The following is a 17,891-nucleotide window of genomic DNA, read 5'->3' on the forward strand; positions in this document are numbered from 1 at the left end:
TACTCCTTTTCTTTTTTCAAAGCTGTAAGTAACTTAGTTTTCCTTAAGCACAAGAGTGCAACCCCCAGAATACTAAAAAAAAAAACTAAACCGTCAAACTCCTCTCTTACTTCCATTCTGACCTTGGTGAACCCAGGAAGAAATGATTTTACATTGTGGCCTCTCATTAAATGTTCAGTATCCTTACCACTCTTCCACAATGGAAATCCATACTACAGCATATATACTTGAGCATGCTAGTGAGTCTCTGGAGGATTTTTAAGTCAGGTGGAATTTTAGATTTACAGAATCATCACCACTACTTCAGTTTAGTTATTGTGATGCTATGCATTTCTCCAACCACCATGTCATGAGAAGGCCTGACCCCTGCAGCAGTAGCACAGGCATGTATACAATGCTAAGGCATAGTATCTATTGTTGCTTATTGCTTAAAGAAATGCATAATTACTTGGCCACAGGTACAGGAGTTGGGTTGCTGGGAAATAACAGGACTAAAGGCAGAGTACTGTATGCTGCATGGGATCACGTTTGATTGCAACTACTGATACAGCTTTACATTAGCTCCAATTCCCCTACACAAACATTAATGTTCTGTAGGGAACTGCTAGTCCTAGTTGACATTTTGAAGTCTTATCTCTCATTTACTATATGTTTAAACAGAGGGAATTAGCCTGTCTGTACCTTAGATTAGGTTGCATGCAATTTCTTTCTTAGCTATTCCCCAACACTGTCTAGAAATGGAAGCCCTAGTTTTCTCTTGATTGGTCACACATATTTTCACCGTTGGACTTTACTAACATGGGTTGTTGCTGAGTTGTGGTAACTGGGCTTTCTAGGACTCCGGCATATTTTGAAGGCTCAACATTCATGAGTAAGGAACAGTCAGATGTCAGCCACATTGCAGAGGCAAGTACTCCAGAGGTTCTGGACCGTTCACATGGCCTGGCAAGTCTTATTGGAACATCACTTTTCTCTTTAGTGATAACTTCCATCTGTATTTTAAAGGCCATTTACTGGCTGCATATAGACATCACAGATTTCTGTTATTGGGGAGACCCAATTTGAAGACATATGTAGGGACTCTGTGTTTTCAGAAGAGTAAAGGTCTTCCACCATCTCTGGCAAATTGTGCACCAAAGGTGTAACTTGGTTATAGTTTACATCATTAAGAGAATTCAAACTACAGTCTGAGTGGGTTGATGGACACTTTTCAAAGACACCATAATCGAGGCTCAACTTAAATATATACCCCAAATTAAAAAAACACAGTAAAAGAACTAAAAAAGAGCCACTGTGGTTTAACAACCATGTAACAGAAGCAGTGACAGATAAAAAGGCATCTTTTAAAAAGTGGAAGTCAGATCCTAGTAAGGTAAATAGAAAGGAGCATAAACACTGCCAAATTAAGTGTAAAAATGTAATAAGAAAAGCCAAAAAGGAGTTTGAAGAACAGCTAGCCAAAAACGCAAAATAATAAAATGTTTAAGTACATCAGAAGCAGGAAGCCTGCTCAACAACTAGTGGGGCCCCTGGACGATCGAGATACAAAAGGAACACAAAGACTATAACATGAATTCTTTGCTTCAGTCTTCACAACTGAGGATGTTGGGGAGATTCCCAAACCTGAGTCATCCTTTGTAGGTGACAAATCTGAGGAATTGTCACAGACTGAAGTGTCATTAGAGGAAGTTTTGGAATTAATTGAGAAACTTAACAGTAACAAGTCACCAGGACCAGATGGCATTCACCAAGAGTTCTGAAATAACTCAAATGTGAAACTGCGGAACAATTAACTATGGCCTGTAGCCTGTCCTTTAAATCAGCTTCTGTATCCAGTGACTGGAAGATAGCTAACACAATGCCAATATTTAAAAAGGGCTCTAGAGGTGATCCCAGCAATTACAGATCAGTAAGTCTAAAATCCGTACCAGGCAAATTAGTTGAAACAATAGTAAAGAATAAAATGGTCAGACACATAGAAGAACATAAATTGTCGGGCAAAAGTCAACATCGTTTCTGTAAAGGGAAATCATGTTTTACTAATCTATTAGAGTTCTTTGAAGGGGGTCAAACGGGTGGACAAGGGGGATCCAGTGGACATAGTGTACTTAGATTTCCAGAAAGCCTTTGACAAGGTCCCTCACCAAAGGCTCTTACCCATGACAACTTAATTTATGTAAGAGGGAAGATCCTTTCATGGATTGAGAACTGGTTAAAAGACAGGGAACAAAGGGTAGGAATAAATGGTAAATTTTCAGAATGGGGAGGGGTAAGTAGTGGTTTTCCCTAAGTGTCAGTCCTAGGACCAATTCTATTCAACTTATTCATAAATGATCTGGCGAAAGGGGTAAACAGTGAGGTGGCAAAGTTTGCAGGTGATACTAAACTGCTCAAGATAGTTAAGACCAAAGCAGACTGTGAAGCATTTCAAAAAGATCTCACAGAACTAAGTGACTGGGCAACAAAATGGTAAATGAAATTTAATGTGGATAAATGTAAAGTAATGCACACTGGAAAAAATAACCCCAACTATACATACAATATGATGGGGGCTAATTTAGCTACAACTAATCAGGAAAGAGATCTTGGAGTCAGCGTGGATAGTTTCCTAAAAATGTCTACGCAGTGTGCAGCAGCAGGCAGAAAAGCAAACAGGATGTTAGGAATCATTATAAAAGGGATAGAGAATCTTATTGCCCTTATATAAATCCATGATACACCCACATCTTGAATACTGCATACAGATGTGGTCCCCTCATCTCAAAAAAAAAGATATACTGGCATTAGAAAAGGTTCAGAAAAGAGAAACTAAAATGATTAGGGGTTTGGAATGAGTCCCATAGGAGGGGAGATTAAAGAGGCTAGGACTTCAGGTTGGAAAAGAAGAGACTAAGGGGAAATGTGAAAGAGCTATATAGAGTCATGAGTGATGTTGGGACAGGGACTGTGCAGCTGACACTCTGGGCAGGACGCACAGTACCTCCGCACTTCATGTACTCCAGGCCAGAAGAAACATCGTAGGGCTCGTGACAGGGTCTTCTCTACCCCCAATGCTCCCCAAAAAGATGACCATGGGCAAGACTTAATACAGCATTCTGGGGTTTTTGAGGTACTAGAATCCGTTGTACCTTCTGCCCCTGTACTGGTGCAACCCGGTAACAAGAGATCCTTCTTCACTATGAAGTAGGGTCCTGGTCCCTGGGTTTTCCCTTCCACCGGGGCCCCATCTATTTCAGTTACCTCCTTCCTAATGTGGTTGTACCTTGGGTCTTCAGCCTGGTCCCATCCAAAATTTCCTCTCCCAGGGCTAATCTGCCTGACATCTAGGGGACCAGTCTCTGTTGCCCCTACTGGTTCAGAGGCATCGGGGTGGGGAGCAGGCACGGGTGCTTCTTCCTCCTGGGTGGCCTCCTTTTCAGCTGCTTGGGGCCGCCTACCTGTGAGAGCGACCCTCTCTGGCTTTGGGTCAGTAGTTGGGTTCCCAAGGCCTTAGTTGCCCTTCTTTCTCTTTTCATCTTTCTACCCTGTCTGGGAGTGGAGAACAAATCTGGGGATATTTCAGAGAAGGTTGTCAACCCCCAATCTACTGTGGATGCCTCATTAATTTCAGGGTTCCCCTGTTTCTCCAATCCCCCTACTGAGAGTAAGTCTCCAAACCCTGGGAAGTCCCGTCCTACGAGCACTGGGTATGGGAGTTTAGGGACTACACCTGCTGCTACCTCAGCAGTGTTCCCTTGGATCTCAATTTTTACTGGGATGGTGGGGTAGTAACTAACTGTCCCATGGATGCATGTTATCCCCATATATTAGCCTGCAGCAGTTGACTACGCTTCACGAGCTTCCCTGAGATAAGCGTGATAGCACTCCCCAAATCAACCAGTGCTATGGTTTCTTCCCCATTTAGTTTCACTGGTCTGGTGTACATATGTGGGGCTAATGAGATCCCCACAAGGTGGATTAGGGAGCATGGGTCTGCCCAGTTCCCCAGGTTACACTGCATAGGCTCCTCAGCATTGGGGCACCGTGCAGCTATGTGTCCCCACAGGTGTAACATCTGTATGGGCCCCTAGGCATTCCCCGATCTCTTGGTTTGGACAGTCTAACATCATGATCCTCTTCCCCCTCCATGCTCCGACTCTTTGTGGCTTCTGGTGGGCCTTCAGCCCCTCTCTCTTTCCACCTGGGTCCTCCTGGTGGCCCAGTCACCCGAGCTCTAGGGCTTGGTGCTGCTAGTTTAACCCGGGGTGCCTCTTCCTTAACGGGTTGGGTCAACTCCCTTGCCATCCTTCGCCTCTCTACCAGTGAGACAACCTCATTGTAAGTGGCAGGTTCGTTCTGGCTTACCCAGGCATGAAGGTCTGGCGGTAGTCCTCTCATATACCAGTCTATGACCAGAACCTCTAGCATCTCTTCTGGACTCTGGGACTCAGTTCACAACCACTTTAGTGCAAAATGGATGAGGTCATATAATTGGGACCACGGGGTTTTGTTTTCCTGATCCCTCCACTCATGATATCACTGGGCCCTCACTGCGGTCATTACCCCAGATCTGGCCAGGATCTCTGCTTTCAGCTGGAGGTAGTCTGCAGCAGCCTCTTCAGACAGATCATAGTAGGCCTTCTGGGCCTCCCCACACAGGAATGGGACACGGATGCCAAACCACTGATCTTGAGGCCAAGCCTCCCGCAGGGCTGTCCTCTCAAAGGCTAGGAGGTACGCCTCTACATCATCCTCCCGCATCATTTTCTGTAGGCAATTGCTGGCCCATATGATCCGCGTCCCATCATGGCTGCGGTTCATCTCCGTAAGGGCCCTCACTTGGTTTACCAGTTCCCGCAACATAGCGGTCTTGAGCGGCCTGGTCCATCAACAAGCGATTAGTCTCATGCTGCAGCTGTACTGCCTCCTGCTGGGCAGCCATGGCTTGTATCAGTGCCCACACTACATCTTCCATTGTGGTGAAAAAAAAAAATAAACCTGCTCACCTTTTTTTTTTTTTTTTTAAATAACACCCTCCTTCTTCCGCTGTGCTGTGCCCACCAGATCCCACTGCCGACACCAGTTGTGACAAAGTTCCTCCTCTACCTTGAAGGGTCCTGCACTTATTTGCAGATTTGCATGCCTCAGAGATTCATGTCAGCCCTCAGTTTGGCCACTTTTGTGGCTCAAATCTGCCATTCACTCATATAACCTCATCACTGGCCAGCCTGGGGAAAAAAAAAAAAGAGAAGAACAATCCCTGCAGTCTCTGCTGATCCACCATGTAGGTCAGGGAACAGCCCAGAGACCACCCCTCTGGTGGAGCCCACAGAACAGGTCAGCTCCTCCTGTGTCTGATCAGGAGTTGGAAGGTTTGGGGGGAACCCGGGCCCACCCTCTACTCCGGGTTCCAGCCCAGGGCCCTGTGGATTACAGCTGTCTAGAGTGGCTCCTGGAACAGCTGTGTGACAGCTACAACTCCCTGGGCTACTTCCCCATGGCCTCCTCCCAACACCTTCTTTATCCTCACCACAGGACCTTTCTCCTGGTGCCTGATCACACTTGTACTCCTCAGTCCTCCAGCAGCATAACTTCTCACTCCCAGCTCCTTATGCATCCCCCTACTAACTGATGGGAGGTCCCTTTTAAACCAGGTGTCCTGATTAGTCTGCCTGCCATAATTGATTCTAGAAAGTTCTTAATTGGCTCCAGGTGTCTTGATTTCTCTAGGGCAACCCCTGCTCTGGTCACTCAGGGAACAGAAAATTATTCATCCAGTAGCCAGCATATTTGTCTTCTACCAGACTCCTGTACCCCACTGGTCTGGGTCTGTCACACTATATTATCCATTGCACCTTTCTCGACATTTCTCTGGGGAAAAAAGTTTGGTAACCATCCAGTTTCCCCACAACCTTTCATTGCTGCAATACTAAGAGATCACACTGGAAAAACATAAGCAACAGCATCATTTAGAATCAACACATCCACCCACTCCACAACCTGAACAACTGTTTATTTTTAAGGAAATTTAAACAAGGCTGCTACATAATGAAATGGCAGAAGTGTATAAACCTACCTGAAGTAGCGTGTCCCTTGCTTTCTTGAAGACTCCTTCAGTAAGTGTGCTAGGCAGGCCCTGTTTAAAGAAGTATTCCCATCAGACATATGTATTTACAAATGGTCTCATACATGGTTGCCACAAGTTCTTTCTGGACGTTTTTATGTAGAGAGCAGAGATGTTTTTCTTGTTTTAACTAGCATTGGACATCTCTTGGAATTCAGTTTAAGTGCTCTAAAAATTTCTGCGAGAGTCTAATCAAACACAAGGAAGTGAAGTACCATTTAAAAAAAAAAAACCTTTTATCTAAGCCACTTTAACTGTGGGTGTTTGTACTGTATGTTTTAATATACAGAATAGATTTGAGAGAATGAAGTGGAGAAATGTATTTTATAGCCCTGAAGCTTACCTAAGAGAAGCTCGAAACTATACATTCTCTTTCCTTTTATCTCCCTTGTGAGCTGCTCCATAACATTAAATACTGCTGCCACCTAGGAGTTGATATTTTTGTTGAAGTCAGATCAGTTAAATCAAGTCCTAACAATCATTTCAGTGATAAGCAAGTTGCATCTCTATCTCCTGTGTGCATAATATGAACTTGTGCAGATCCAAGGAAACCATTAGGTATGTTCCTGAGGAAAGTCTGTTTGTAAAACTGATTTTTCTCCAGTTGTGTTTATAGTGCTCTGTCATTTTAAAAACTAATACTGTCAGCAGCAATTGTATTTCACAGGTAAGCCCATACACCCTAGACAATCTTCAGTCTCTCCTTGGTCTAATTCTGTCAGTCACTACTGCAGACTAGACTCCACTGAGGAGCTGTCACTATTACTCTTCCTTCTCAGCAGCTCAAACAGACACGCCTTCGTCTGCAAAGCATTAGTACCTGTTAGTCTCTATGGAAGAAACCCACCGCAGAAAGTCATGAGAAGAACATAAGAATGGCCATACTGGGTTAGACCAAAGGTCCATCTAGCCCAGTATCCTGTCTTCCTACAGTGGCCAATGCCAGGTGCCGCAGAAGGAATGAACAGAACAGGTAATCATCAAGTGATTCATCTCCTGTCGCCCATTCCCAGCTTCTGGCAAACAGGCTAGAGACACCATCCCTTCCCATCCTGGCTAAGAGCCATTGATGGACCTATCCTCCATGAATTTATCCAGTTCTTTTTTGAACCCTGTTATAGTCTTGGCCTTCACAACATCCTCTGGCAAGGAGTTCCACAGGTTGACTGTGCATTGTGTGAAAAAATACTTCTTTGAGTGCTGTCCCTGTGGGTGCTCCACTCCTAGTGACGGTGCGTCCTCCTCAAACGTCCTTGGCTGAAGATGGGACTTGGGGCAGTACTGATCCTCTTCCCTGGTCTCTGAAGGAAACAATTACAAAGAATATAGAAATAGCGAGTTAGTAACATCACAGTTGTTTCCCTTCCCTTAGAATAGTTACTTAGTTTAAAAAAACAAACAAACAAAAACAAAAACTTTTTTCCTCAAGCTTGTCTCCCACGGAGACACTTTCCCCTGGCATTCCTAGTTCAATGATGCCAGGGGCTTCAGGATTCAAGAAATGTGCTTCCTGTCAGGATTCTATGCCAAGGTCCGCTGGACACTCACGTTGTGTGAAGTGCCTCGGCGAGACACACGTCTCTGCCAAGTGTGTCCATTGCACGAGCCTCAAAACCAGGACTTGTCATGACAGGGACCTGCGGCTGAAAATGCTTCTCATGCAGAAATCTCTGCAGCCACCTCTGGAGACAGGCAATGTCAAACCCTCTCCCTCACGCTCCCTGGCCAGATCCGAACCATTTGGGAGCATGGCTTCACCCTCTCAGGTGAAGAGGCAAGAAGACTCAAGTTGCAGTGGGGGAGGTTTAGATTGGATATTAGGAAAAACTTTTTCACTATGAGGGTGGTGAAACACTGGAATGCGTTACCTAGGGAGGTGGTAGAATCTCCTTCCTTAGAGGTTTTTAAGGTCAGGCTTGACAAAGCCCTGGCTGGGATGATTTAACTGGGAATTGGTCCTGCTTCGAGCAGGGGGTTGGACTAGATGACCTTCTGGGGTCCCTTCCAACCCTGATATTCTATGATTCTATGATTCTAAGCCCAACTGTCTCCAAGCAGAGACTTTCACAAGGGTAAAGGGTCTCCTGCGAGATCCCTACCCTCAGTGCTTACATTGCCGAAGGCAGGCACCTCTGACAGTCCCAGCACCTCAGCCATGGCTCCCGCAGAGCGCAGAGGCAGGGACCCGACTTCCCGTGCCGGGAAGGTCTCCTCGTCACCGGTCCCCTCAGCATCAAAAATAGACCCGGTGCCAACAGCGCGCTCTACCCCGGTGCCGATAAGAACGTCGGCACCGAGGCTGCCTGCCACTCAAATAGCAGCAGCAGACCTCCCACGGGGCGCCTACAAGAGATCCATGGCACTGGGAAAAGCCAAACAAGAGTCTGTGCACGCCTCTGAGCACAGATCGCGTGCAGCAGAGTCAGACCCTAGGGAACAGCAACAACAGTTCCTAAGTCAAGATGACCTTTCAGTGGCACCTGAGCCTAACTCTCCACTCCTGGACACACAGTGCTCACTCTTTGACCAGCCGCTCTCCCCACCTGACCTGGCTACCTTTATTGACAGCGAGCCTGGTATGCAGCAACAGCAGGAGTTCTCCCCACCTGCCTCTCCTCCTCCACCAGAACCTTTTACACCTCAGATCACGGCTAACAACCACCAGCCTCAGTTTCCCTATTTCGCCCCCCTGTGGGTGGCACCTAACTTTTCCTACCCGATGCCTGGGCCTCACTGGTACCCTTGGCCAGCTCCTACTGCCACTCACCCTCATGCTTCTTCCACCAGATCACAAGCTCCTTCTGTGCCTCCATCTCCATCTACTTTCTAGACTGCCTGAACCCCCCTCTGAAGAGGTGGGCCAGGAACTATACCCTGATTCGCCAACTCCTAACTCTCCATCAGCTCCAGATGGAGCCCTCATGCCTCTGCCTCCACAGAATGTGGATGACCTCAATCAGTTCCAGGAACTTTTCAAGAGGGTGGCATTCAGCCAAGACATCTCTTTAGAGCAGGTCCAGGAGACACAACACAAACTCCTCAAAATCCTCCAACCCTCTGCACCCTCAAAGACTGCACTTCCCATAAATGAAGCAGTCCTAGAACCAGCTGACATTCTTCGGCAGACCCCAGCCTCTATCTTACCAACTTGCAAAAAGGCTGAATGCAAATATTATGTTCCTGCTAAGGGCGTAGATTTCTTATTCTCTCATCCACAACCAAATTCTCTGGTAGTGGATGCAGCGACTCAGAGGGTGAAACAGCCGCACTACCTGCCCACCCCGCAAGACAAGGACCTCAAACGCCTTGACATCTTGGGCCACAAGGTTTATACCTCCTCCACTCTGCAATTCAGAATTGCAGACTATTCCACCCTACTTGCAAGCTACGACTTTGATAACTACAATAAACTTTGATTTTACCTCCCATGTTCCAGAGGACAGGAGAGCAGACTTTTACTTTAGTCCATGTCGAGGGCCAGTTGGTCTCCAGAACTGCCCTACAAGCATCTCTGGACATGGCAGATGCAGCTGCCCGCACTACTGCAACAGGGACCCCTCTCACGAGCACCTACTTCGCGTAGAAATGGTTTGTCTTCTACAGATAGGTGCAGTGGAACCCGTGCTGACACAACATTGAGGAAAAGTGTTCTACACCCCCTACTTTCTTACCCAGAAAAAGACCGGGGGATGGAGGCCTATCTTAGAACTACGCTGACTGAACAAATTCGTAAGAGTACAGAAATTCAAAATGGTCACACTGGGTACAATAATACCTGAGATGGAACAAGGGGACTGGTTCACAACCCTCGACCTACAGGACACCTATTTTCATATATCCATTCATCCAGCCTACAGACGCTTTCTACGGTTCACAATGGAACACGACCATTTCCAAAACAGGGTACTACTCCCTTTTGGACTCTCCACAGCACCGAGGGTATTCTCCAAGTCCCTAGCCATAGTCGTGGCCCACCTCCGCAGACACGGGATCATACTTTTCCCCTATCTAGACGATTGTCTCATCAAGGGCAACTCATACAACGGGACGCTACAAGCTACCCATTTCACCATCTCCCTCTTCCACAGCCTGGGCCTACAAATAAACATCCAGAAATCCACCCTGACACCTACACAGCAGATCGAATTCATGGAACTCACCTGGACTCAATTCAAAACCAGACCCTCACTCCCACACAGTTTCCTCGCTATCATATACCTCACACGGACGCTCTGTTCATCCCAGGACTCAGGCAAGAATTTGCCTACAGCTCCTTGGCCACATGGCAGCCACCACCTTCATGGTCCATCTCTGCACATGAGATGTCTTCAGGGCTGGCTCAACTCAAACTACAAACCCAGCAGGCACAGCCTCTGCATGCTGCTGACTCCTCCAGCGAATGTACTAGCTTCCCTGCAATGGTGGATAAGACCAGAGAACCTTTGCATGGGAGTTCCCTTCCAACAACAATCCCCCATGCTCATGCTCACCTTGGATGCTTCCTTGGTTGGTTGGGGAGTGCATCTGGGGGGACTCACAGCACAAGGCCGCTGATCCATGCCAGATATGCGTCTACACATAATCCTCCTAGAGCTCAGAGCAGTGCGATAAGCTTGCCTTCACTTTCTTCCCCTCATAAAGAATAAATCTGTCCGGGTCCTAACGGACAATATAGCATGTATGTTTTACATCAACAGACAGGGGGAAGCACAATCGTTCTCCCTATGCATGGAGGCCATCTGATTGTGGAATTGGTGCATACAACTCCACATACAACTTGTTGCATCGTACCTACCCGGCTGTCACAACGCTACTGCCGACACTCTCATCAGACACTTCTCCAAAGAACGCGAATGGGAATTGCACCCCACGATACTACAACAGCTCTTCTCCCAAAGGGGCACCCCATCAATAGACCTCTTTGCCACAACCCAAAATCGCAAGTGTCACCTATTTTGCTCCAGAGCAGGATTCAGGACTGCATTCCTCAGGGACACATTCCTCATCCTGTGGAACAACTCTGTCATGTTTGCCTTTCCACCAATCCCTCTGATACACATGGTCCTGCGCAAGAGACGACAAGACCCCGGTCATATTCATTGCCCTGGCTTGGCCGAGACAGACATGGTATCCTTACCTGCTCCACATGTCTGCCCGTCCTCCACGAACTCTCCCCAAAAGACCAGATCTGCTTTCACGGGACAACAGACGAATTCTTCACCCTCAGCTCCAGAAACTCCTCCTGACAGCATGTTTTCTCCATGGTTCCAGACCCACGAATTAGCCTGTTCTGAGCAAGTCCAATATGTCCTCCTGCATAGTAGAAAAGACTCCACTCATAAAACTTACCTGCAGAAGTGGAAGCGCTTCTCCCTGTGGTGCTCAAACACACCACTTATCACCCCCTACCATGACCCTCCCTAACATCCTAGACTACCTCCTGAAACTAAAACATGATGGACTCTCACTCAGCTCCATCAGAGTACACCTTGTGGCCCTTACCACCTTCCATGATTCGTTAGATGGCTATTCACTCTTTGTCCACCCACCATAAAACGCTTCCTCACAGGCCTACAAAATCTCTACCCTGAGATTTACCCATCGGCAGCTGCATGGAATCTCAATCTCGTTCTTTGCGGTCTTATGAAACTTCCATTCGAGCCCTTAGCTACCTCATCTCTTCTTCATATGTCCATGAAGGTAGCTTTCTTGGTTACTATAACATCAGCAAGGAGGGTAGGAGAAATAAGCGCCCTAATGGCCTACCCTCCCTACACAACCTTCTCTAAAGACAAAGTTACCTTGCAACCACACCCTAAATTTCTCCCTAAGGTGGTGTCCACCTTCCATCTTAACCAACCAATATACTTATACATACATATATATATATATACACACATATACACACACATATACATACATACTACTGTGACAGGGTCGGGCCAGATGGCTATAGGAGAATAATAGAAGGCAGATATATTAGCCCCAGGCTAAGTAGGGCACCTGGGTTTTAAAAAGGAGCTCACTTCAGTCTGTGGTGTGCGTGTGAGGAGCTGGAAGCAAGAGGCACTAGGAGCTGAGAGTGAGAACGTGGACTGTTGGAGGACTGAGGTGTACAGGCATGATCAGACACCAGGAGGAAGGTCCTATGGTGAGGATAAAGAAGGTGTTGGGAGGAGGCCATGGGGAAGTAGCCCAGGGAGTTGCAGCTGTCACACAGCTGTTCCAGGAGCCACTCTAGACAGCTGCATTCCACAGGGCCCTGGGCTGGAACCCAGAGTAGAGGCCGGGCCCAGGTTCCCCCCAAAGCCTCCCAACTCCTGGTCAGACACAGGAGGAGTTGACCTGGACTGTGAATTCAGAAAAACGGCCAAGCTGAGGGCTGCCGTGTAGCTCCAAGGTGAGCAAATCCACCAATAAGCGCAAGACCCACCAGGGTAGTGCAGGAACTTTGTCACAACTGGTGTTGGAAGTGGGATCTGGTGTCCACAGCGCTGCGGAAGAAGGAGGGTGTTTGGAAGGGGAAAAAAAAAAAAAAGGGAAGAGGGTCTATTTTTATTTTTTTCACCACAATGGAGGAGGTAGCGCGGGCACTGATACAAGCCACGGCTGCCCAGCAGGAGGCTACTCGTGTCCAGGCAGCCGCCCAACAGGAGGCAGTGCGGCTGCAGCAAGAGACTAATAACCTGCTGATGGACCAGGCTGCTCAAGACCGGGCTATGTTGCGGGAACTGGTAAACCAGGTAAAGGCCCTTACAGAGCTGAACCGCGGCCATGATAGGACGCAGATCATGTGGGCCAGCAATTGGCTGCAGAAAATGACGCGGGAGGATGATGTAGAGGCATACCTCCTAGCCTTTGAGAGGACAGCCCTGCGGGAGGCTTGGCCCCAAGAACAGTGGTCTGGCATCCTCGCTCCATTCCTGTGTGGGGAGGCCCAGAAGGCCTACTATGATTTGCCTGAAGAGGCTGCTGCAGACTACCCCCAGCTGAAAGCAGAGATCCTGGCCAGATCTGGGGTAATGACCGCAGTGAGGGCCCAGTGATATCATGAGTGGAGGTACCAGGAAAACAAAACCTCGTGGTACCAATTATATGACCTCATCCATTTCGCACGAAAGTGGTTATGAACTGAGTCCCAGAGTCCGGAGGAGACTAGAGGTTCTGGTCATCGACCGGTACATGAGAGGACTACCATCAGACCTTTGCGCCTGGGTAAGCCAGAACGAACCTGCCACTTACAATGAGGTTGTCTCACTGGTAGAGAGGCGAAGGATGGCAAGGGAGTTGACCCAACCCGTTAAGGAAGAGGCACCCCGGGTTAAACTAGCAGCACCAAGCCCTAGAGCTCGGGTGACTGGGCCACCAGGAGGACCCAGGTGGAAAGAGAGAGGGGCTGAAGGCCCACCAGAAGCCACAAAGAGTCAGAGCATGGAGGGGGAAGAGGATCATGATGTTAGACTGTCCAAACCAAGAGATCGGGGAATGCCTAGGGGCCCATACAGATGTTACACCTGTGGGGACACATAGCTGCACGGTGCCCCAATGCTGAGGAGCCTATGCAGTGTAACCTGGGGAACTGGGCAGACCCATGCTCCCTAATCCACCTTGTGGGGGTCTCACTAACCCCACATATGTACACCAGACCAGTGAAGCTAAATGGGATAGAGACCACAGCACTGGTTGATTTGGGGAGTGCTATCACGCTTGTCTCGGGGAAGCTCGTGAAGTGTAGTCAGCTGTGGTGGCCTAAGCGTACGGGGATAACATGCGTCCATGGGACAGTTGGTTATTACCCCACCATCCCAGTAAAAATCAAGATTCAGGGGAACACTACTGAGGTAGCAGCAGGTGTAGTCCCTAAACTCCCATACCCAGTGCTCATAGGGAGTGACTTCCCAGGGTTTGGAGACTTACTCCCAGTAGGGGAATTGGAGAAAGGGGGAAGCCCTGAAAGTAGTGTGGCATCCACAGTAGACTGTCAACCCCCAACCTTCTCTGAAATATCCCCAAATTTGTTCTCCACTCCCAGACAGGGTCAAAAGACGAAAAGAGAAAGAAGGGTAGCTAAGGCCTTGGGAATCCGAATACTAGTCCAAAGCCAGAGGGTCGCTCTCGTAGGTAGGCAGACCTGAGCAGCTGAAAAGGAGGCCACCCAGGAGGGAGAAGCACCCGAGTCGGGCCCACATCCTAACGCCTCTGAACCAGTAGAGGTTTATTTTTTAGATTTAATTTATTAGAGCATAAGCTTTCATGGGCTACAGCCCACTTCATCAGTTGCATAGAATGGAACATATAATAAGAAGATATATATATATACATACAGAGAAGGTGGAAGTTGCCATACAAAATGTAAGAGGCTAATTAATTAAGATGAGCTATTATCATTATCCTGCGGATAATAGCTCATCTTAATAATATATAATATAATAATATATATCTTCTTACTATATGTTCCATTCTATGCATCCAATGAAGTGGGCTGTAGCCCACGAAAGCTTATGCTCTAATAAATTTGTTTGTCTCCAAGGTGCCACAAGTACTCCTGTTCTTTTTTCCACAACTCACCACCAGATGTCAGGGTAGAGCTCATTCTGACTCTGCTTACATTTATGATATGCTTATTACACGCTATTTATTATGAAATTTAATGTGGATAAATGTAAAGTAATACACATTGGAAAAAAAATAATCCCAACTATACATATAATATGGGGCTAATTAAGCTACAAAAAATGGGCAGCAGGTTTAAAACAAATAAAAGGAAGTTCTTCTTCACACAGCGCACAGTCAACCTGTGGAACTCCTTGCCTGAGGAGGTTGTGAAGGCTAGGACTATAACAGGGTTTAAAAGAGAACTGGATAAATTCATGGAGGTTAAGTCCATTAATGGCTATTAGCCAGGATGGGTAAGGAATGGTGTCCCTAGCCCCTGTTTGTCAGAGGGTGGAGATGGATAGCAGGAGAGAGATCACTGATCATTACCTGTTAGGTTCACTCCTTCTGGGGCACCTGGCATTGGCCACTATCGGTAGACAGGATACTGGGCTGGATGGACCTTTGGTCTGACCCAGCGGCAAGATATTGACATTCGTGATACACTACTTGCCAAAAGGGAGGGGCGAAGCCCAGCTGCTGTTGTCCCACCTAACCTGGAGGGTAAACTACTATTGAGAGAATGGACCAAACTAAAACTGATTCAGGGAGTGCTACACCGAATGACCACCGACCCTTTACAAAAGCAACAAGCACAACTAGTACTGCCAAAAGAGTGCAGAGCCCTGGCCATGAGGACCCTGCATGATGACTTTGGGCATTTAGGGATGGAGAGGACCCTGGAACTTATTCGTAGTAGGTTCTATTGGCCCCGAATGGCTGAAGATGTTCACAGGAAATGTGAGACTTGCGCTTGATGTGTTCAAAGGAAAACTCTGTCCACGAGGGCTGCATATCTCAAGAACATCACCAGCAACAAACCTTTGGAACTGGTATGCATTGCTTTCTTGTCTGTAGAGGTAGACAAGAGGAATGTTGGGAACATTCTAGTAGTGACTGACCATTTTACACGGTATGCATAGGCATATCCCACACGTGATCAGGGCCACCACTGTCGTTCGAGTATTGTGGGACAAATATTTCTCAGTCTATGGATTCCTGGCTCGGATACACTCTGATCAGGGGCGGGATTTTGAGAGTCACCTTCTGAAGGAGGTGCTGAAGATAGCAGGAATTGAAAAGTCTAGGACTACGCCTTATCACCCGCAAGGTGATCCTCAGCCAGAGAGGTTCAACCAAACCCTATTAGATATGTTGGGAACTTTGTGACCAGAGCAGAAGGCAACCTGGAGCCAGCATGTCGCATTTCTGGTGCATGCCTACAATGCCACAAAGAACGATGCTACGGGAGTCACCCCATATCTCTTGATGTTTGGGCGAGAACCAAGATTACCCATAGACTTGTGCTTTGGTGTATCAGAGGATGGAGATAGCTATGAAACTCATCAGCAATATGTATCTCGACTAAGGATGCTCATCATTTAGCTACTGCTGCGGCTCGGAAGAACGTAGACCGCAACAAACATCGATATGATGCTAGAGTGCGTTCGCAGGAGCTCCAGCCGGGGAACAGAGTCCTGCTGTGAAATTTGGGTATAGCTGGCAAACACAAGATAGCTGATAGACGGAAGGCAATACCTTACTTGGTGATGGAAAAGCTAGGAGACCTGCCGGTCTACAAGATCAGATCTTAAGAGGGTCCAGGGCAAATAAAGACAGTGCATAGAAACCTTTTGCTCCCTGTGGGGGAATTAGTAAGTACCCCTTATGAGCTGGGCTACGACAGGGCAACCAGGCAGGATAAAGGTGCTAGACCAAAGCCATCATCCAACATGGACAGCCGGCCCCCTGCAGCTAACCTACCCCTATGCAGCACATCCGAGAGCGAGTCAGAGGAAGAAGACACAACCCTGGTGTATCCTGGAATGGAGACAAGATTTCAGTCTCGATCAGCTGAACCAAACGAGAGTTCCCCCTCTTCCACCCTCAACCCCATGGCGGAATTATTTAGGCCCATTTCTGACACCCCTGTGCCACTGATGGGACCCCTGTGTGATGACACAGACAGGTTATTGTACAGTGGAGACACACAGGTAGAGGATGTCCTGGGCACCTTGGACCCTCCAGTGTTAGAACTAGAAGTGCAGGGGCCTATGCCAGTAGCCGAGGGACCCTCAAAGGAAACCTCTCCATCCGTCACTCAAGAGGATGTTCCCCCTACCATGGCAACAGAGATTCTCAATAGACGAGACAGGGTGATAAGACCAGTAAAACGGTTAACTTATGATGCACCTGGGGTGACTAGTGAGGAGTCAATACATTTAGCACACAGGCTTGTGGAAGCTAAAGTGGGCTTCCTGAGGCCCTTTGGAGGAAACCAATGAGTTGGTATAAAGGGAGTATGATTTGGGGGGAGGATGTAAGCAGAGTCAGGATGAGCTCCACCCTGACATCTGGTGGTGAGGTGTGGCAAGTTGTGGAAAAGAACTTCAGGGGCCGATCTCATTTGCATAGGCACACCCACCCCGCCTAGCATGAGCCCATAGCTGCCAAAATGGTCACTTTGGCTGCTGTGGGATCCCCAGTATCTCTGTTATTGGGGCAGAAAGAATAAATTGTTATTACCCTGATTATGGGAATCAAGGACAGTGGAACTGTACTTGGCCTTTTGTTATGATGGAGAGACTCGCCATCAATGAAGTAGCACTCGCTAGGCAAGGGACATGGGTTCCAAAACTCTGTGAATTGAGAGAGGTTGGGGACAGGTATTAATATTTGATGGCATGGGTCCTACATGCTAATTGCACTTCCTTCTCTCTCCACTGTGGAATAGCAGAGCTAATTTTGATGCTATTAGGAGACTAGTTACAGGCTGCTGAGCTGAATTCACGTTAGGCCAATAGTGCACCAGCATTGAGGCTCCCCTACTACAAGCTGAAATCACAAAAGAGCTAAACTTACTAAGAGCTGAAATCACTGAGTGTTGTGTTAAGTAGTGGGGGAGCCTGAAGATATAGGATGGAGCAGTTTGCGGGACGGTGAGCAGAGTGGCATGTGGAGCAGAGCAGTTTGCGGGACGGTGAACAGAGCCTTGCAGTTTGCGGGACGGCGAGCAGAGCAGCTGGTGGAGCAGAGCAGTTTGTCGGATGCCTAGAGCAGCTCATGGGGCGGCTGGCAGAGCGGAGCCCCATGGAGAGGTGGGGCCATCAGCTTTGGACCACATAAGGTGCTC

Source organism: Lepidochelys kempii, chromosome 6 (genome assembly GCF_965140285.1).
Source record: "Lepidochelys kempii isolate rLepKem1 chromosome 6, rLepKem1.hap1, whole genome shotgun sequence".
Taxonomy (NCBI): Eukaryota; Metazoa; Chordata; order Testudines; family Cheloniidae; genus Lepidochelys; species Lepidochelys kempii.